The sequence below is a fragment of the Heterocephalus glaber genome, unplaced genomic scaffold (genome assembly GCF_053883595.1).
Source record: "Heterocephalus glaber isolate CG9 unplaced genomic scaffold, H.glaber_assembly_v1.0 deba00001465, whole genome shotgun sequence".
Classification (NCBI taxonomy): Eukaryota; Metazoa; Chordata; class Mammalia; order Rodentia; family Bathyergidae; genus Heterocephalus; species Heterocephalus glaber.
The window spans coordinates 20853762-20877345 of NW_028258312.1; the positions used below are offsets into that span (position 1 = coordinate 20853762).

General features: G+C 35.0%; 1 long non-coding RNA gene across 1 annotated transcript in view; it reads left to right on the top strand.

The window, feature by feature from the left end:
* LOC101723422 (uncharacterized) overlaps positions 1 to 21685 on the top strand; it is a 66083-nt gene extending 44398 nt beyond the window's left edge. The window contains exon 4 of the long non-coding RNA XR_015438964.1: positions 16044 to 21685. This is a non-coding gene — a long non-coding RNA (uncharacterized LOC101723422). The remainder of the gene's footprint in view (positions 1 to 16043) is intronic.
* The last annotated feature ends 1899 nt before the right edge of the window (positions 21686 to 23584 follow it).

Below are 23584 nucleotides of genomic sequence, written 5' to 3' on the forward strand. Positions count from 1 at the left end.
ATGCTGGTGGGGGTGTGGAGAGAAAGCAACCCTTCTCCATTGTTGGTGGGAGTGCAGACTGGTGCAACCACTGTGGAAATCAGTGTGGAGATACCTCAAAGAACTAGGGCTGGAGGTCCCATTTGACCCAGCTATTTCCTTGCTGGGTATTTTCCCAAAAGAATTAAAAGATTCCTACCACAGAGATATACGTGTACCCATTTTTATTGCAGCACAGTTCGGAATAGCTAAAGCTTGGAAATAGCCCAAGTGGCCATCAACTGGAAACTGGATAAAGAAGATGTGTGTTTTTTTTTATAAAATGCATTTTTCTTTTTTCATTCTTTCAATTAGGAAAATATTGAAATGATTTTAACATCAAAGTTATATGAGAAGACATACTCACAGAAATCTCTTTATATTTCTAACTCCTTCAATTCTTTCACCCCCTAATTTCATAGATGTCTCTTTTTTCAAAAATGGATATGGACATGCATGCACAGCTGTATCTCTGTGTCTCTCTCCATCCTCTCTAGCTCTGTATATATAGTTTTCTCTTTTTTAATACACACTTACAGATGTGTGTGTGTTTTTCTCTCATAAAAAATGTAGCAGACTGTATGCTGTGTTGCACGTTGCTTTCTCATGTTACAATATATGCTGTAGATCACTCAGTATATATCTGTAGGTTGAGATCTTTTTCATCTTTCTTATAGTTGCATTCTGTATGCATTTATCATAGTTGTTCACAGAACCTCCTACTGATGGCCATTTGGGTTGTTTTCGGGTTTTATCTTATTATAAAACACCACAATCAATAACTGTGTGGAAATGCTGTTTTATGTATGTGTAGCAACATCCTCAGAATAGATTCCTAGGGATAAGATTGCTCAAGTCAAAGGAAAATGTCTGCATTACTTTTGGCTGACAATTTTATTCTTGTATTCCTAGAATATACTCTTTTTAACAATGTGTGGTATAGTACCAATCGTTCTGTGCTATTGCATTATTCATTCATACTTTATTTCTGTTTTCCCCAAAGGGATATATATTGCAGCTTTAATCCTGTAATGTGACTATATTTGCAGATTAGCCCTAGACGAGGTAGTTAAGATTAAATGACATCATAAGTGTTGGACCCCAATCTGATAGGATAGGTGTCCTCATAAGAAGAGGAGGAGACACCTGGTATATAGGCACAAAGGCAAGGCGATGTGAAGACGTAGTGAAGAGATTGCTATCTGAAAGCCAAAGACAGAACCAAAGGAGAAAGTTGTGGACTCCTGTATCTTGGGGCTCTAGCCTCCAGAACAGTGAGAAAATACATTTTCGTTGTCCAGTCATCTAGTCTGTGGCAGCCCTAGAAAGTTAATATGATATTCATAAGTAGTTTGACTACGTAGTTTTTATTGAGTAAGGTATGAACATTCGACCCATTTAATAAAAATTTTCTGTTTTTCTGCTCAAAAACAGTTTATGTGGGATTGGAAAGATCTGATCATAAAAGTTTGATAGATTTCCCCTGAGAAAATTTCTGGGACTTATATTTTTTTAAACAGTTTTTGGTAACGTTATTTCTTCTTACAAAGTCATCTCTATAGTTTGACATTCACTTCCTTTATCTGCATAAAGTCATGTGAAATATCTTTTCATTGGAAAATTGTTTCTCTTTAAATTATTTACTCCTTTTCACTTCTTATTTTGAGGCATTTTCTCACATTTTCCAGCTTATAACAGCTACTTGTTGAATGTATTTTATTAAAAATTTCAAAAAAACTTACTTTACTTATTAATTTATTAGCTTTCATTATTCCATTTTTAACTTTTAAATTTTATTCTGGTTAATTTTTTGTTCTTTTTCTACCTTTTAATTATAAGCTACTCTTATGCATTTATATTATTTCCCTTTTATTAACATAAATATTGAAGGGAATACCTTTTCTATGACCACTAATTTAATTGTATCTGACAGACTTGGATAGTTGTGTAGTTTATATTAGCATTATTTTAGAAATTCTGTAGTATGCATGTACATTTTTACTTTGTCTAAGAGTTGTTTAATAGGATTTTTTTAAATGACACAATAATTTTGTTCTTAAGATTTTTTTATTAACTTAAGTTTTATTGCACTATAATCAGAAAATGCCTTGGCATTATTTACAAGTAATTCATTAAAATTTTTGTTCTGTTCTGTTTTGTTTTTTGTGTAGCCTAATAGATATCCATATTTCATGCATACTGAAAAAATGGATATTGGATAAGGGAGGAAGATGAATTACTTACTAGGTTTCTTAGTTTGGAGGTCTCCATTTTTTGTTGCTGTGCTGAGGAAAGGCCTTTGAATGTGTCTCTTATTTATTTAACTGATGTGTCCTTTGATTCTTCATAACTGTTTTCAATGTCACATTACTTCTCTACTTCACTTTCTTATTTGCATTCACTACCCAGCCTCTAGGTGGCGCACTAATTACTATCTGCCTTCTCTCCCAAAGTAGTAGTGCCTTCCTCAACAGCTGCGTCTAGCTATGCATACTTTTCAAGTTTATTCTTTTTGACTTTCCAAGAAGCATTAGGTTGGATTTACTAGGTCTCAGATCTCTCAGTATATCTTACTCAGAGTAGGAGCGTCGTTTTCTGTGATGGAATCCTAGTTGATGGTACATGTGTTTTACCACCTTTGGGACCCACGGTATTCTTTTTTCCGCCCTTTTCACAACTCATACTTTTGCATTAAGAGTGGTGAAGAGTATGAGGTTGTACTTGTAATCTAACCTGACCCAGTTTTGTGGATGTCGGTAGAAGGCACAAGCTTCCTGGATCAGAGATGAAGGACTGCTTTTACTCACAGTAGCAGTAACATTTACATACCTGTAGTTTTTGCTCTCATTCTCCAAGCCTAGTTTTATAGAGTAAGGCAAAGAGTATGAGATATCTTCATGTGGCGTGGGTTCAGTTAAGGGTGGCAAATCCTGAGTTTTGAGAACTTACATCTTTTTGTTGGTGGTGGTGGTTTGTTTTTTGCAGGACTAGTGCTTGAACCTAGTGCCTTTGGCTTAGCACTCTTTGATTGAACTATGGTCTCCCTGCCCCTGGAGCTCAAATCTTTAAACTGAGCAGTAAACATGCCATTCTTTGTTCCAGGTAGAAGATCTCTAGCTTCCATGGCTTTTTGACATATAAACATCCCTGGAGAGTTAGTCTGGAGCAAAGTGCTTGGTCACAATGTGTGTAGAAATTTACCTGAGGGAGAATTTTCTCCGTGCACTGACTTTCCACTCCAGAGTATGCTAGGGGCTGCCTCTGCTTCTCGGGAGTTAGCTTTCCACTCACATTTTAGTTTGCTCAGTTGCCTATATTGGCATAGCTTCTATATGACATTATTAGCTCTCTTTTGATCCCAAATATTTTTTGAGTGTGTCTCACAATTCAAATTTAATTGCCTGCCATTATTCTATAGAAATCTGGAAACCCTCCATTTTATCAATTCTTTAGGAAAAAATTAAATAATAGCAATTATATAAATGTTACACGTTGTTTCCAAATTTTTGAATCGACCTATAGATAAAATGTAGAAAGAAATATAGATATAGAAGAGCATGTAAACATTGTAGATCTTGACAATATGAATAACTGTTTAGCTGATAGGAGTTGGCAAATGGCAGATAGTTGAAGTATGAATATAAATACATTAATTTTCCTCATTTTATAAAATGCATAGTAAGTAAATACTGTCATATGTAATATCTTTATGTAGGTTCTGTTCTGCCATAAGGAATCAACAGAGGAATGAATTAATATTTTATAATAATGTGTAGCTTCTAGAAACATTTGAATGATATTCTAGGACCAACAAAAATGAAGAAATGGGACAAGGAGGGTGGTGAGAGGTAGTATGATTAGTTTAAATTCTTTGTTTTCATGGTGAAATGTAGAAACTATCTGAAGGTAGAGAGATACACAGTTATAACCATTTTATTGAAAATACAGTACCAATTACTGTAAAAAGAAGCAAAAAACAGAAATCAGCTTTAAAATCATTGTCTGTGGTTGTGGGACATGAAATGATTTGAAATGGAACATTTTATTTTTCCTTTTGTATTCTTCTGTACTACTTTGAATTTTTAACCAAGTATATATATATATATATATATATATATGATTTTATCTTTTAAAACAAACATAACTTAAGAAATGATATTTTAAGGACTAAGGATTTACCTATAACAAATACAACAGCCAGCAAAAAAACACTAGAGGTGAGAATGTTCTCCTTGGAGATCTTTAGATTATGTTTATTATAATATGGAATTCATATGCTATCGGCTCAGGACACACAAAGCCCTGGATGAAGCGCTGCATTTATAGCCTGAGGCTAGAGAAGGAAAGAGTAGATGAAAACTGAGACACAGTCTGTAGATAAAATATGCCATGTCCTGGATGGTTTAAATGCAGCCATGAACTTGTGTAAGAGAAGAAATTCAGAGACTCTCACCTACTGTGAGAATGTAGAAGGGTGCTACTGCCCACTTAAAAACTATTCTGTTTAGAAATGGAGAAGGAAGATAAAATGCTCTAGTCAGTTACTATTTAGTAATTTCTGGAGTTTTGCCTTCATTGTTTACATCCATTTCCCATTAAGGCTTTACCTCTCTTGGTAAAATATTTTTTCAGCCAAGTGTAATGGACAGAAAAGAATGGAATCACTCAAACTTGTGTTTAAATTCTAGTTTTCTTCTAGTTTGAAATCCTATATTCCCTCAGCACACTTAACTTTTTAATTTAGCAAAATATAAATAATAATTCTAATTTTATAGGACTGTCTTTAAAATTGAATGAGATAACTAACCCACGTGGCTACTTTCTTAGCTTCATTGAACTGGTTTTATTCTTTGTTACAGAAACCTTTTAAAGTAGGAAATTCTTTATTGTTAAAACTGGAATATGGTAAAGAGCTTTAGTCATGTCTCCAGTAGATATTTATTGAAGGGTTAATAGGTGCTTAACTGTGCACTGCACCGGGAGCTGTAATTTGGTCATCTTTTTTGTTGCTGGGACAAAATACTTAACACTCACAACCAAAAAAGGTTTATTTTAGCTTATACTTTGCCAGATATCAGTCCCAAATCAGCTAACTTCAAGGAAGAAACGTCATGCAGGAAGGGTGTGGTGGATAAAGCTGTTGACTTCATGGCAGCGGGAAAGCAGAGCATAGGAGAAGAGAGCTAGGAGCAGTTGTGCTCTCCAAAGGAAGCCAACCCCACATGACTCTCCTCCTCCCCAGGCCCCCTCCTGCCACCCCGCTGAGTAGATCACCCACGTTCCAGTCACATCTCCAGGACTCTCTTACTCCAGTCAGCTTGACAAGATTAAGTGGCACAAGCTGGGCTCTAGTTTTGAGAAACATAGACAGATACCTGGCCTTGTCAAGTTTCTCCTCTGGTAGCTAACACCCGCCCTGGTCAAAACATCACATTAACTATTGCAAAAGAAGGTCACTGCAGGGAAAGAACTTTTTCATCATAACAAGTTACAAAGAAAGGAAGTTTAAACTGAGCAATAGAAAAAGTCTCCCAGAGAAAGGGAGAGCGGTATAGAAACAAAACAAAGATTTAGGTGAGGAGAAGGAACCCTATGAACAGGTGTTCAGGGGCTAGCAAAGCAAACAGTGATGCAGTTGAAGAGGACAAAGAAAGGTGGCTTGATTGACAAAGAGAGATTGGCTGAGGGAAAAGGTGTGGACATTGCCAAGTCAACGGGCCTCCTTTTCCTCTAGGGAGGCCTACTACATTTTCCTGTGAGCATTCAATACATGCACGATGAAAGCAGTGTCGAGAGTTATTGTATTCTCTGTTTCAGACACTTTACATGTATCAGTTCATGTAAATTCATCAGTCCCCAAAACAAGCTTGTGAAAGAGCCACATCCCGGTTTCACTACTGACATACAGCGAGTTAAGCAGTTGAGTGTTGCTTGGAAATCAAGCAGTCTGGATTTGGGGTCCGCACTGTCACTCACCACACGGTACTGATGCTTTTCAGGAATGAAGGAATAAAATCAATTTAAGATCATGCAGCTTAAAGCGTGACAGTGTTTTCTTTGGACCATTGTGCATTAGTTTGATGAGCACTGGCACTTGGTGAGCATTAAGGGCTGAAATAAAGATTATTAGTTACTGGGCACTTATATTCCAAGTACTGTACAAAAACTATACACATATTATTTCAGTTTTTGTTTATATGCTCATAAAACAGGTAAGTCTGTGAAGTCATTAAAGTAAGGGCCTTGATTTATTCATCTTTGAAGCTATGGAGTTTCTATTGTGTGCCTTCAATAAATATGCTTCTCCTCATTCTGTCCTTTCATTCCATATTAGTGCAATTTTAATTGCATAAGTGCAGGGAGGAGTAGGTGACCTTTCAAGAACTTCCAGGAGCTGTAATTCTTAATGTCCAATCAAACTGCTGTTAACACAAACTAAATCTTAGTATGTAGCAGTGGATTCAGTTAATTGAAATTATCCTAAAATTCAAAAAAGGCTGATGCAGAAAGATACTTATAATTTTCAGCAAAATGTACTTTCTACAAAATGTGCTTTAACATGCCTAATGAAGTTGTTTATGGTAATACTGAGATGAGTTGGAGACATACATTTTTAAAGAGGAAAGACTATTGAAAGACTTTTATGAATATTTACCTGGGTTCTAATCCACCCGAAATGATTCCTTCCTCAGGCCTACCTCAGGGCTAAACAATGTGAGGACAGCTGGGGTTGACCACAGCCCTCAGCCTCTGCATACTTCTGTTTATAAAACTATCATAAAGAGATGTTGCAACATATTGAGGTTAAAATTCAGTTGCAGTAAAATAGATTCTAAACATCGAATAGGATATTAAAAAAGTGATTGCCATGATACTACTTGAATCACCTACAGTTAAATATATACATATAGTATACATTACTTACAAAGCTATCAATCCAGTTTAACAACATCCTGGGCACTAATGCTAAGAAATTGCCAAAAAGCACTAAATGGAATTTACAGAGATGAATAAAAAGCATAATTATGAAGTAGACTTGGGATATTCCAGTTGGTAAATGAGGCTGTGAAATTGCCTTTTGTTAAAGAGGAGTATTAATGACTATGTTAGTACTTGACTAATATATTATGATACTTAGTCTGCTATTATGTGAAATACTTTATACATCATCCTAGATGATAGTTTTGAAATAGTTTTAATGCCTATATTATACCTTGCTAGGGAATTATGGTCAGTTAAGACTGAATATTTGTTAGAATTTTAAAATGCAATCTGGATGGTTAATGATAATCAAGAGAAATTATGGAAGCTTGCACGATTCTCCCTTAATCAGTGTATACTGTGAAAATCTTGGTGAGTGCAAAATATGTGACTAGACAGGAAATTTTAAACTGTTCCGACAGCACTCACAATGCAGTTCTGTGCCTAAATATCCACAATTTGATGTTAACATGACAGAGAGGGCAAGAAAAACTATATGTATACTAATTTTTATGTTCAGAGAGGCAGAATTTTAAATGTGAAAAGAAGTACCTGCAACATTATGTTCAAAATGACACTTTGTAAAATAAATGTACATAGAATCAGATGCTGATGTTAAGTTGTATAATTCCTTTAGTGATTTTCCCCAGGTATCTTTATCTTTTTTTGGTTCCTCTATGTGTATCTATTCCACAATTCACCTCTTAATTCTTTGGTTTCTTGTTACAGCTGCTGTGAATTAAGATGCCACAGCTGACCTCATATCTTCAACTCTTGACCTTCAGAACTTCAGTATGCTAATTCTTGCTTCAAGCTCAATGTGTGTTTTAAGTTGGCTCTCTTACCATCAAATCACCTTCTTAATGTGTAAAGTCACAGGTGTTGTGTTCACTGGGTCCTCTTCTGATACCTGTCAGAGATGTCTGGTTTCAGCTTAGACTCCTCATTCCAACCTCTGCAGTATGATGACACATAACATTAATTTTTTTCTCAAATATATCCATGTTCTAGAACATTTTATCATAATACAGCTCAGAAGTCTTCACCAGAAAATCTGACACTCACCTTCCTATTATGGATACAATGAATAATAAGTAGTTATGTAAAAATCAAAGACAATTTATATATTTTCTTAAGGGAGCTACTTGTTTTCTAATGAGGAATAGGGTGGCATTCCTGGATGCTTCTGAATGAAAGAGATCTCTGATTTCAAATCCTGACTGTGTGACATTGAGATAATTATTTACCCCCTCTCTATGTCAGAGTTTTCATTTGTGAAAGAAGGACCACACCATTTCTAAGCACGGTACACACTGTGTATAACTACCATCCAAGAATTGTTTCAGATACTACAGATATTTCAACTGAACAAGTCCCAGACCTTTTGGAGCTTACATTAAAGAACTAAAGAAATTAATAACTGAAATAATTTTGGATGATGAAAAAATAGACTAAAAGCATAGTAAGTGGAGGGAATGAGAGTTGCAGAGAGGACACAGGAAGGATGGTCATGAACAGGCTCATGTCTGTACCAATTTCAGGGTCCCTGGAGGGATTGAGCTGACTGGGTATGCTCTCTGTGGGAATGACCCAGGGAGGCTTACATATTCTACTTGCCTTATTCTTCACTCTGAATCTTGCCACACAGTGTTCTCCTGCTTCTATCTTACAACTTCTTCAAGGCACATTCAAAGCTCAGCTTCCTTTTCAGCCCTGTCTCTTTATACGGTTGCATTTTGCATCTCCAAGCCCCAGAACACAACAATACTTTCACCTAAAAATATTTGCAGGTAATTGGCAAGTACTCACATGCAGCCATGTGACATCCCTTAACATACATGATTTTGAATGTTTGTGTTGTGACTTAACTCCCACCCATGAAGATTTGTTTTTCACAAGTAAAATATAAGTACTCCAAAGACAGGGAAGAAACTTGTGCTTTGGATTTTAAAAAGAGAAAGAGAAATTCTTTATATTAAAGATCTTTAATGGATATTTGCTGACAGATTGGCATAATGCTTTATAACATTACCCTGAAGCCTCAAGTCTAGAAGGAATTATCCTGCATATGGAAATAAATGAATTGGGAACCTGAAGATTGGTATGGGCAGCTTAGATCAATGTTTGGTTTGACATGCAAAGTTCTGTCATGTGAACTCCCAAAATGGCAAGATTGATACTTGTTCTCACTGTGAAAATATTCCTTGTTATGAAACTCTTCAAACAAACATGATTTTCTATAGTTATTGAAATACTGCTGTATAATGGCAAGGATAATGCCACATACAGTATGCTGAAAGGGGCTAGTATCTGCATTCTTAATTGAAAATGCTGCTTATTTAAAGATCATATGCAGTTTGGAGAGAACTGTGCATGACTGCTTTGATGCATGCGATAGGAACCGGAAAAAAATGGGCAGCCACAGTACTTTACCTGTAAGCTGTCATTTAAACGAAGCTATGGGGCCTGCTTCATTTCCCAAAGTGGGTAATTGCAGCCACGAAGAAATATTCGAGTTTCCTCAGTGTCAAGGACCCAATGACATCATCTTTGTACACAAAGCACAGCTCGTAAATGCTAAAATTTCTCCATGTAATTCTCTTTTCTTCCAGTGAACTCTTATCTGCTAAAGAGGAAAAACACTGCACTAACTTTTCATGCACACAGAAAGGGAAGGGAATGCGGGTCTGCAGCCCTTCAGGCTCAGTTGTCCTCTGTTTCTCTTTCAAGGATTTACCCAGTGTTTTTCTTTCATGTTCCTTTAGATTTTCTTAACAAACAAAACAATGCTTAAAACATATAGAAGCAAACAAAAATTGCAAGAAAAAAACTAAAGAAGAGATTAGAAAATAAAACTCATTGCAAAGCTCATCATCTAGAAATAAGCATTAGTCTATTATTGTATACTTGCTCATATTAATTATATATATGCTTTTGGAAGTATTATTTTATTCAAATTCTTGGTGACTTTCTTTTCTGTTAATATAGAACTGTGAATATTTTGCACATCACTATATTACCTACAGTAGTATCATTTTTATGGCTACCTGCATCCCTTTTACAGATATGCCTAAATATATTTAGCCAGAACCCTTTTTGGTTCATTCATGAAGCTTTCAATTTTATCCTGCCCAGTACAATGATGAATATAGCCTTAGGTTTAATATCTTCTTAACTTTTCTTCTGATTTTTGTCTTATTTCATCATGGTATTGATAGTGTGTTTCTATCTATATATTGTAGGTATAGTGCCAAAATTAGTGCTTTCAGACAGATATGTATTAATTTATGATCTTTTTATATAAAGCCATTGGAGCCAGAAGCATTTCCATAATTTTGTATATTTAGAATTGATAAATGTCTTAGAATGTTATATACCATCTATTATTCACCTTACCATGAGGACCTTGAAATCAAACTTCATAAAAATTTCTGAAATAAAATACATGAGCATTCACACTAAGTGGTTAAATAAACTCATGTTTATTTGACCTAAATATTGTCATCATAAAAATATTTGGTTTTCAGATCTCTTTGAGTGTCAGTAAAGTATTGTGAACATGTAGAACTGAAAACATACATTTCAAATGCAGACTGATGCAGTCATGTGATAAAACTGCAATGTATTTTCAAATTTTACACTTTCATATTTCAATAAGGCAATGTTAAAAATTCCCAGAAATGAAAAATATACCAAATGGCTCTTATTTTTCCTTAAATTTCTTTTAGGAAGAAGTACATCGTTCTTGGGTCAAATGTAATTGAAATTACAGAAGTTTCTGAGCTTTTTAACAAGGAATTTTTTTTGTTTTTGTTTTGTTCTGTTTGTTTGCATTTAACTTTAATCTAGAATAATATATAGCACATAAACTTCTTGAATTAGGAACCACAGTATTTAAGGATAGTAAGCAAAGCATAGGAAGTTGCATAGAAAACCTAAGCAAGCGTTCCACTAGCTACCTGATGTGGCTCCACAGGGCTTATATGATGAGGTCCACCGAGCACCAAGCAGGTGGACCCATCGTCACTGTCATTACCAGAAGGCTTATGCCGGTGGTCATACAAAAATTGTGTGTAGTGGTGAACCCTGCGGGAAGTGCAGAGAGGGCATCTCTATCTTCTGGGGTAATGATCTCACATAAATGCCTTTAACCGCAAGCAAGACCCCCAAGCTGCAGCTCTTTGAGTATCTGCAGTGACAGCAATAACATGTGAAAAGAAATAGGACCCAAGTTCCTGCTTCCTGGATGGAGTCTCTCCTCAGTCTCACCTGCTGCAGGAGGATTGAATTTTTCAATGCCAACAGTTATGTATTGAAGTGGAATGAGTGTGTTATGGGTGAAAATCCTAATATTCGTGGGATAAAGTCAAGAAAGATCTTAGGGACAAGCGAGGCTTTATTTTCCTTAAAAATACATGGAATGAGAGGATTAGATCACTGATTTGTACGTAAAAGAATGAAAGAGATATCATGCTTATTAAACTCATGTCATTGTTTCTAAATAACCAATTTGTCCTTGGCTCTGCTGATACAGTGTATTATATTAATTGACTTACATATGTTGTACTTTTCCTGCATCCCTGAGATGAATTCCACTTGGTCAGGGTGTATGATATTCTTGATGATCTGCATTCTGTTTGCCAGTATTTTATTGAGGATTTTTGCATCTATGTTCATTAATGAGATTGGCCTATGGTTCTCTTTTTCAGTTGGGTCTTTCTCCGTATTGGGGATCAAGGTGATGCTTGCTTCCAGGAATGAATTTGGGAGTATTGCTTCCCTTTTAATTTCAATGAAGAGTTTAAACAGCAATGGCAATAGTTCTTCTCTAAATGTCTTGTAGAGTTCAGCAGTGAAGCCATGAGGACCTGGGCTTTTCTTAGTTGGAATGTTTTAATTATGTTTTCAATTTCGCTGATTGATATTGGGTTGTTTAGAATTTTTAGGTCTTTTTCGTTCAACTTTGGTAATTCATATGTATCTAGAAATTTGTCCATTTCTTCTGTTTTTTCCATCTTATTGGCATGTAGGTTCTTGAAATAGGTATTGATGATCCTCTGGCTTTCTGCTGGGTCTTTTGTAATTTCATCCTTTTCATTACTAATTGCATGGATTTGCTCCTTTTGTTTCCTTTTTTTGATAAGATTGGCTAAGGGTTTTTGTCAATTTTTGTTTATTGTTTTGAAGAACCAACTCTTTGCTTCATTGATTTTTTTGTATTGTTCTCTTATTCTCCATTGCCTTAATTTCTGGTCCAATCTTTACAATTTCCTCCCTTGTATGAGATTTGGGTTTGTTCTGCTCCTCTTTTTCTAGAAGCTTGAGGTTCAGCATCAGGTTGTTTATTGGAGCAAGCTCTGTTTTCCTAATATGAGTATTCATTGCTATAAATCTCCCTTGAAAGTCTGCCTTCATTGTGTCCCATAGATTCCAATATGGTGTATTGACATCAACATTTAATTGTAGAAAGTGTCTGATTTCTTGTTTAATTTCCACTGTAACCCATTGGTTATTCAGAAATGTATTGTACAATTGCCATGTGTTTATGAAATTCTTGTGGTTTCTTTTGTTATTGATCTCCAATTTCATTACACTAGGGTCTGATAATATACAGGGGATAAATCCCATTCCTTTGCACTTATTTAAATATGTTCTATGAATATGTGATCTATTTTGGAGAATGACCCTCTGCACAGCAAGAGAAACCACAAACAGGGTGAAGAGGCAGCCCACAATGTGGGAAAAAATTTTTACCAGCTGTTCCTCACACAAATGTCTACTATCTAGAATATATAGAGGATTTTTAAAAAATCAGACCTCCCAAATGTAAAGATCCAGCCCAAAAACGGGCATCTGAAAAGAACAGACCTTTTTCAGACAAAGAAGTAGAAATAGCAAATAAATGTGAAAAAATGTTGAGCCTCACTGGTCATTTGAGAGATGCAAATGAAAACAATGCTATGACTCCACCTCACCTCAAAAAGAATGGCTGCTATCAAGAAATCAACCAATAACAAATGCTGGCAGGGCTGTGGGGAAAAAGGAACCCTTATCCACTGTTGGTGGGACTGTAGACTAGTGCAACCACTGTGGAAATCAGTATGGAGATACCGCAAAAAAGTAGGATTAGAGGTATCATTTGACCTAGGTATTACCCTTCTGGGTATCTTCCTAAAAGAATTAAAAGAATCAAACCACAGCGATATATGTGCACCCATGTTTATAGTGGCACAGTTTATAATAGCTAAAATGTGGATATAGCCCAATTGCCCATCAACTGGAGAATGGATAAAGAAAATTTGCGTGTTTTTTTTTTATAAATGGAGTACTACACAGCCGTAAAGAATGAGAAACTGGAGACATTTATAGTTAAATGGATGCACATTGAGGCCATACTCTTAAGTGAAAAAAACAGGTCACACAGGTGTAAATACTGAATAGTTTCTCTGGTGTCAGAAAATGAAAGTGTAAATAAGGATCAAAATGTAAAATAGATAATGTGAAAGAGGAAGAAAAGGTCCAAAGGAGAAGGGGAAGTGGGAAGGGCAGGGGAAAAAAGAGAAAGGAATAAATATGAGAAGAGGAAAAACTAGAAACAAAGTCTTTGTAATTATGGAGAGATGGAGGTGTTGAAGGGAGGGCAGGGGAATGGGGAAAATATAAGAAAGAAGATGTATTATGTAAAGGTACAAATTCCCAATAATGAATTCCAACATATTGCATCCTTAAAATGTTCTAATGAAATTCATGAAAAGAATTGACTAATTTGGAACATCAGTAGTTCTAAGAGTTTCTAAAAATCTCATGAAAAAAAAAAAGGCTATCACAGCACAGATGTTTTATTGCTTAAAGAGAATTGTTTATCCCCCAACAAAGACTTAGTAACAATGGTTAATAAACACAAAACCATATCAATACTAATAGAAATAGACGGCATTTCTCAAAGAGAAAAATAATGATCCAATTGCCATTAGCTTATTATAATGTATTGTATTATAACATAATATAGTGCTATTAAATTTATATGTGACTTTTCATCCAAAATGGCTCAATTTGTTAATTTCTGAAGGAGAAGGAGCTGCAGTCCAGTGACAAATGAGGAATTGGCAGAGCCTAGGGGAGACATTCCATGAGGCCTATGGATATTAGGTGTAAAATTACAAAAAACACACACTTTCTTTTTTGGCTTTGTTCATAGTCAGGTACCTTAAAACTAGTAAGCCCTTCCAGTGTGCGTATGTAACTATCCTGGTAGAATTCAGGTGACAAATCACTAGAAATTTAGTTTTTCTGCTAGACAGTGTATGATCATTTTGACAGAGTGAAAAAATAAATATGTGAAAACAACTTCAAGTCAATACAATATACAACCCGTCACATATAATTAGTATCTATGTTATAGCATGGGATATGTTGACTTTAGCTAATTACTTATGAAACTGAGGCAGAACAAAACCAATTACGAGCTAGACTTCATAATTGACTCTGGAGTTTCCACGTTGCAAGACATTCTCCAGGGAAAGTCGGACCTTTGTAGGAATGTGGAGTAGACAGGGGAGTCACTGCAGGCAGAGAAAGGCAGGCAGAGGCATGCTGGGTAACTAGACAGGTCGCATCCTCAGTGAGTGGCTTACACAGGATCACAGACGTCAACACGTTGTTCCCTGCTGCCTAGGTCTTGATGGAAATGAGACTCAGACATTTCTGTATCTCCAAAGTGACTACTTTGATTCTGTCATCTTTGGAGGCAAAGTCTTTTTTATAAAGCACAACAATAACTTCAGTAAAGGTGTTAATTAACTCTGTAGTATTTACTGTAAGTGAATTTTTCTAGAGTAAATCTTATGCATCAAGTGTAAATTTTTCTAGTGTAAATTACTCATGCATCAAGATAAGAAAATACATTGCCCTTATATATTAAGGACTGAAAAATCAGTCTGTTGCAGTAACTTTGCAAGACCAAATTCTTGCTAATTAATTCCTTGTGTATTTCAATTATACTATATAAAACATAGATTCAATAAATGAGTATAAGTGTACTATGAACAGTTATAGTCAAATTTTGTTATATAACTCAAATTTCAGCCACACTGTTTTTGATAACATGCTGGCTCCCCCAATTTTTATTATTAATAAAAATGATGAGGTTGCTGAATTGATCATGATTAAGGTATAGAAAGATGTTTAAAAATAGATCAGCCAGTCATGGTATACACTTGTTATCTGAGCACTCTGGGAGGCTGAGGCAGGAGGATTGAAACTCCAACCTGCCTGGTAACTTAGAGGCTTAGTAATACCATGTCTGAAAATAAAAAAAATTGAAAAGAGTTGAGGATGTAGCTCAGTGCAATGGCCCTGGGTTCAGTACCCAGTACCTCATAGAAAAAAACTTTTTTAAACTTCAGTTTTCATCTATGCAATGAAAATAATAGTAGTATATATATTACATACGGTTGCTATGAAGGCCAAATACTGTAAGGCTTGTACAATATACTGCCTACTCCATAATATCTTTTCAATAAGTGCTGATTATTTCTATTGTTATTTTTGTGAAGATGTTGATGATAATGACCCTCATTTTAGTCACCATTGAACCTCTTCACTTTATTAATCATTTGACCTCTTTAAGCACATTTTCCATTTTCTTTAGTTGTACAGTTTTACTAAATGATCTCTTATTTTCTTTAGTGTTAAAGTTCTATGGATCTATTCTGAAATTCCTATAAATATTAAATAATCTAAATGAAAAAGAGAAAACAGTAATCATATAACAAGTATTTATTTTTGTAACAATTACATTGTGATGTTTTTCTTTTTTCTAGACTAAGAAAATGACTTGGATGATACTTGCAACTCACTTGAGTTAATAAAAATGTAAATTCTAGGTATCTATTGTGAATTTCTGTTATTGTTAATCAACTAAATATGCTCTGTTCTTTGCAAATTGTATTTATTGAGAATTTAAACATTCAAAATTAACCATATTAGTGTCATGAAATGACTTAGTCAACAATGCTTACCACATATCATTTTTTTAATTGTAGGAAGAATCATCCAGAACACAGAGGAGGAGGCTTCTGGGGCAATTTACCACCACTCCCAGCACAGAGGAGGAGGCTTCTGGGCCAATGTACCACTGCTCCCAGCACAGAGGAGGTGAGCTGCACAGGCAGCAGCAGAACCCCCCCAACCCCCCCATCAAAATAAGAAGACACATAAACAAGCCTCAAGACCAGACTTTCAGATCACCTACAGCAACCTCAAAGGGAAACAAGATGGAACACTCTGATACTCAACCACCTGGACTCCCTGAACTGGCAACAAAAGAGGATCTGGAAAAAATGAAATCAGAAATAATTTCAAAGATAACAGCAGAGATTGTGCCCATAGTGCAAGACATGATTGATAAATCTAGAGAGGAGCTGAGGAACATAATGGAATCCCAACATAGGAAACAAATGGATTCCATAAAGCAAAAACAAACAGATTTCCAGGAGATTAAAAACTCCATTGAAAGTTTGCGCAGCAGAATGAGGCAATGCAAGGACAGAACTTAAGATATAGAAGATAAGATTGCAGTTAGTGACCAGGAAAAGAAAAATTGCTTAAAAATTGTAGGGGACCATGAGAAATCAATCCAACAACTGGTAGATGATGCAAAGAAGAATAACATAAGAATGATCCAAGTCAGTGAAGAAAGAGGACAGAATGCAGATGACATAAAAAAAAAACTGTTCACAGAAGTGATGGCAGAAAAATTTCCAAGCAGGGGAAAAGAACTTCACATACATATATAGGTCTCCAACAAGCCTTGATCAAAAAAAAAATCTACACATAGGCATATAATAGTTAAAATTCCAGAAACCCAACAGAAGAACAAAGTCTTACAAGCAGTGAGAGAAAAGAAACAAATCACATAAAAAGGAAAACCCATCAGAATCACAGCAGACTTCTCACCGCAAACCCTCAAGACAAGAAGAGTTTGGAGTGACTTATTTTATGTCCTAAAGGTAAACAGCCTCCAACCCAGACTGATGAACTCTGAAAAACTATCTTTCAAAATTTATGGAGAAATAAGATGCTTTCATGACAAAGAGCACCTTAGGAACTTCATGAATACCAAACTAACACTCCAAAAACTCTTAGACAAAATCCTAGGAAAAGACAACAAGGATCATGACCCCAGGAAACCCAAAAGAATGAATCCATTGGGCACAATGAGAAATTAAATGCAAAGGGGGAGAATTCAACAAAAAGAAAAAGTCATGACAATGACAAGTCAATACATATCAGTTATAACCATCAATGTTAGTGGTCTCATTTCACTGATCAAAAGAAATAGACTGGCAGAATGGGTAAAGAAGCAAGATCCAACAGTATGCTGCATACAAGGAACATACTTAATTCAAAAAGAAACTCATAGACTGAAAGTTAAAGGGTGGAAAATAATACTCCATGTGACAGGAACCCCCAGCAAAGCAGGAGTAACTATCCTCTTTGCAGATCAAGTGGATTTCAAACCAACATTGATTAAGACAGACATAGAATGACACTACATCCTTGTAAAGGGAATAATCCAATAGGAAGAGATGACAATTGTAAATATATATTCACCAAACACTAGTGCACTGAACTATATAAAACAAATGCTAATGGACATGAAAAATCATTTGAGGACTAATACAATAGTAATTGGGGACCTGAATACTCCACTGTCCCAAATAGATAGATCAACTAGACAAAAAATAAGCAACAACATACTACAACTCAATCAAACTCTTGAACAAATGAACTTAACAGATGTTTACAGAGTGTTCCAACCCATAAAAGCAGAATACACATTCTTTTCAGTTCCACACAGTTCATTCTTCAAAATAGACCACATACTTGCTCATAGAACATGTTTAAGTAAGTGCAGAAGAATTGAAGTTATCTCCTGTATATTATCAGACCATAGTGTGATGAAATTAGAGATCAATAACAAAAAAACCTGCAAAAATTTCATGAACACATGCAAATTGAGTAACACACTTCTGTATAACCAATGGGTCCCAGAGGAAAAATCAGAACAATTCCTTCAATTAAATGACAATGACAATGCAACATATTGGAATCTATGGGACACACTGAAAGCAGTTTTATGAGGGAAATTCACAGCAGTAAATACTGATATTAGGAAAACAGAGCCAGCCCAATTAAACAACTTGATGCTGAACCTCAAGCCTCTAGAAAAAGAAGAGCAGGACAAACCCAAAGCTCATACAAGGGAGGCAATTATAAAGATCAGAGGAGAAATCAATGCAATGGAGACTAAGAGAACAATACAAAAAAATCAATGAAGCCAAGAGTTGGTTCTTCAAAAGAATAAACAAAATTGACAAACCCTTAGCCAACCTCATCTAAAAAGGAAACAAAAGGAGCAAATCCATGCAATTAGGAATGAAAAGGATGGAATTACAGTGGACCCAGCAGAAATCTAGATGATCATCAATACCTACTTACAGAGCCTATATGCCAATAAGATGGAAAACACAGAAGAAATGGACAGATTCCTAGATATGTACGAATTACCAAAGATGAACGAAGTAGACCTACAAATTCTAAACAATGCAATATAAATCAATGAAATTGAAAATGTAATTAAAAATTTACCAACTAAGAAAAGCCCAGGTCGTGATGGCTTCACTGCTGAATTCTACAAGACATTTAAAGAGGAACTACTGACACTACTGTTTAAACTGTTCAATGAAATTGAAAGGGAAGCAATACTCCTGAATTCATTCTGGAAGCAAGCATCATCTTGATCCCCAAAGTAGAGAAACACCCAACTGAAAAAGAGAACTATAGACCAATCTAACTAATGCACATAGATGCAAAAATCCTTAATAACATAGTGGCAAACAGAATGCAGAAGATCATCAAGAAGATCATACACACTGACCAAGTGGTATTCATCCCATGGATGCAGGGATGGTTCAACATATGCAAATCATTAAATGTAATACACTATATCAATAGAGCGAAGGACAAAAACCATATGATCATCTCAATAGATGTAGAAAAACCATTTGACAAAACCCAACAAGCATTTATGATAAAAACTCTACAAAAAATTGGAATAGATGGTCTCTACCTCAATCTGATAAAAGCCATCTATGACTATCCAACAGCCAATATCATACTAAATGGTCAAAAACTGAAATCCTTCACACTAAAATCAAGAACAAGACAAGGATGTCCACTATCACCACCCCTGTTCAATATAGTCTTGGAAATATTAGCCACAGCAATTAGACAAGAGAAAGAAATAAAAGGAATAAAGATAGGAATGAAGAAGTCAAATTGTCATTATTTGCAGATGACATGATACTCTATAAGGAAGACTCTAAGAACTCCACCAAATATCTTCCAGACTTAATAACCAAATTCAATAAAGTAGCTGGATACAAAGTCAACACACAAAAATCAATAGCTTTTCTTTACACAAAAAACAGACTCACTGAGAGAGAAATGGGGCAATCAATTCCTTTAACAATAACATCCATAAAATTGAAATAGCTAGGCATTAACCTAACAAAAGAAATCAAAGAACTCTATCTGAAAACTGTAGCACTCTGAAAGAAGAGATTGAAGAAGTTATTACAAAATGGAAAGACATCCTTTGCTCCTGGGTAGGAAGAATTGACAGTGAAAATAGTCATACTTCCAAAACTACTGTATAGATTCAGTGCAATCCCAATTGAAATCCCAGAAGAATACTTCACAGACCCTGAGAAAACAATCCAAAAATTCATTTGGAACAAGAAGAGACCTAGAATAGCAAATGCAATACTAGGCAATAAAGACAAAGTAGGGGTATCACAATCCCCAACTTGAAACTATACTACAAATGTAATGTGATAAAAGTAGCATGGTACTGACAAAGAAACAGACCTGAAAAACAGTGGAACAGTTAGAAGATGCAGGAATAACTCCAGACACACTCAGCCACCTCATCTTCAACAAAGGAGGCAAACACCCTCACTGGAGCAAAGATAGCCTCTTTAATCAATGGTGTGGCAAAAATTGGGTTTCAACTTGCCAAAGGTTAAAACCAGACCTATATTTCTCACCATGCACTAAATGGATTAAGGATCTAAATATTAAATATCTTTAATAGTAAAGATCTAAATATTGAAACAGAAACACAAAACCAGCTGGAACAGAGGTTAGGTAGAACTCTTGAAGACACTGGTGTAGGAAAAGATTTTATAAACAAAACCTCAGTTGCCTGTGATCTAGCACAAATGATCAACAAGTGGGATCTCTTCTTACTAAAAAGCTTCTACACAGCAAGAGAAACCACCAATAGCATGAAGGGACAACCCACAATGTCGGAAAAAATTTTTACCTGCTGTTCCTCAGACAAAGGTCTACTATCTCGAATCTATACAGAATTTACAAAAATCAGACCTCCCAAATTTAAAGACCCAAACAAAAATGGACATCTGAAATGAACAGACATTTCTCAGACAAAGAAGTAGACATAGCAAATAAGCATATGAAAAAAATGTTCAACATCACTGGCCATTTGAGTGATGCAAATGGAAACAATGCTATGATTCCACCTCACTCCAGAAAGAATGGCTGCTATCATGAAATCAACCAATAACAAAGGCTTGCCATGCTGTGGCAAAAGTGGAACACTGCTCCACTGCATTGTGGGAGTGTAGATTGGTGCAACCACTGTGGAAATTTGTATGGAGACACCTCAAAGAACTAGGACTGGAAGTCCCATTTGACCCAGCTATTCCCCTGCTGGGTATCTTTCCCAAAGAATTAAAAGAATCAGCACAGGGATATATGTGCAGCCATGTTCATAATAGCATAGTTTGTAAAAGCTAAAACTTGGAAACAGCCCAAATGCCCATCAGCTGGAGACTGGATAAAGAAAACGTGGTTTTTTTAAATAAAATGGAGTACTACTCAGCCATAAAAAATGAGAAATTAGAGAAATTAATAGCTAAATGGATGCATATTGAGGCCATAATCTTAAGTGTAATAAATAGGACACACGTGTAAATACCAAATAGTTTCTCTAGTGTGAGAAACAGAAAGTGTAAATAAGGACTAAAAGTTATAATAGATTATGTGAAATAGGAAGAAAAAGGCAAAGGGGAAGGGGAAGTGGGAGGGGTAGGGAAAAGGAAAGAAGGGAATGGAATTAATATGAGAAAATGAAAAAATGGAAACACAGTTTTTGTAAATAGGGAGGGCTGGAGGTGTTGAAGTGAGGTCAGTGGAAGGGGGAAAAAATAAGAATCAAGAGAGATAATGTAAAGGTGCAAATTTCCAACGATGAATGCCATTATACTGTACATCTGAAATGTACCAATAAAATAAAATTTAAAAAAGAATCATCTGTGTCCACTCAGAAAATTTTCATTTGGTGGTAGGTAGGAAGTTGAATTATTAATCAAAGTACATGATTTAGTGAAATCAATCATCACATTGAAAAGTAAAATTACCTGTAGCACAATCAGTAAACTCAGGGGTGACAAGTGTGGATTCAGGAGCCAAACTCTAAGGGTTTATTTCAGCATTGATGCTTACTGTCACTTATGCTGAGTTCACTTCTCTAACCCTTCATTAATATCTTTGAAAAAACTATTATACATGTATATACATGAAACCATGTACAATTAACCTGCCATAAGATATAGCTATATATAGTATGCATATAATTTATTAATATATGATTTGTTAATGTATTAGTATCAAAAATTCATTAGTATAAAGTATTAACTTATTAATGTATCTATTTGAATATTTCTAATTTATTAATGTATAATTCACAGGCCATGAAATTTGACCATTTAGTGTGTACAAGTCAATGTTATTTAATGTGTTCAGTTACAAATGTACAAGCATTATCACAGTCAATTTTAGAACATTTTCATTCCCTTGAAAAGAAATCTCATACTCATTGGCAATTTTTTTCATTCTCTCTAACCTCTACAGTCTTAGGCAGCCAGTATTCTATATGTCTCTGTGGAGTTGCTTATTCTAGATATTTTTAATTACAAATGGAATCAGAATATATTCCTTTGGTGTGTGCTTTGTGCACTCAGCAAAATATTTATTTATTTATAAGGCACATCCACATTGTAATATCAGCATTTTATTCTTTTTTATTGTCAAATAATACTCCATTGTGTAAATATATTATATTTTATTATTTATCATTTATGAGTCTATGGGCTTTTGGTTTATATCAGGTTATGGCTGTTAAGAATAATGTTCATATAAACATCTGTACTCGTTTTTTTGTGGACAAGTTTTTTCATTTATTTACATATAGCCAGGACTGGAGTTGCTATATAATAGGGTAACTCCGTGTTTGATCATTCACGGAGATATCAAACTCTTTTCTAAAGGAATTGTACTATTTCATCCTATCAGCGCTATAGGAGGGTTTTAATTTCTGCTCATCCTGGCCAACACTTGCTTTTGTTTGCCTTTTTGATTAGAACCATAATAGTGGCTGTGAAGTGATATTTTGTGGTGACTTTAATTTGTATATGTGATATATTATTTTTAAATATTTTCTCCCATTTGATGATTTGTCTCTTCACTTTATTGATAGTATTCTGTAACACTTCCTTCATGTAAAATTATAATCATAATGAACTTCTACCTGCTAAATTTGTATGAGAGAGTTAAATGAGCACATTAAGCACTTAGAATAATGTCTGGTATAGAGTATATATGCAATAATATTGAGTATGAAGATTATAGCCTCATTTACAATTATTGTACTTCACATGAAAAATCTACAAAACTTTAAAGGCTTTATTTTGTGAAAAAGAGATGACTAAGGGAACTCAAATGCAAGGAGGAAATGAACTTGATTTTTTATGGCCTCTTATTCAATGTTTAATTGTTTTCTCCCCAGGGATTATTGTAATGGGTTTAATTAAAATAAATTAATAAGAGATTTTGCACTATTCCTTCTTTAAAATAAATCCAATTTAGTTGAAAGCCATTCTAAAAATAAACCATTGTTCTCTGGAAGAGAAAAGCAATGCAATAAATATTTATTTACCATGATAAAAAGACTTTTAATAATGAAAACGAAATGATCACCTTATGTTAAAATTATCAATTATTCTAAAAGCAAAATGTGTCTCTGTAATAATCACAACAAGCCTTTTTCTTACTAGTCTGTTAAGGAATATTTCACTTTCATTTTATACACTCAGGATGAGATTCTTTTTGAGAATGGTCACACATTGTGCAAAGCATAGATTAAAGTCATGTGTACAGATGCGAGCTCTATCATTTTTAAAATAAAGTGGCATATTTTCATTTTTAGCAAAGTCATTTCCTATATAACTATGACGATCACAGAAAAAGAGATGAACTAAGCATTTGAAATCATAAAAGGTGAACAGGAGTAGCCATTAGCTACTAATGGAGAAAAAGTTCAGCAGGGGCATTAGATCTGTATTACAAAGCCACCAATTTGTATTTTATCATATTGATAATGAATACCAGCATTACCATTGGAGCAAAACTAGGCATTCTCCCTTTAATCCCAACAGGG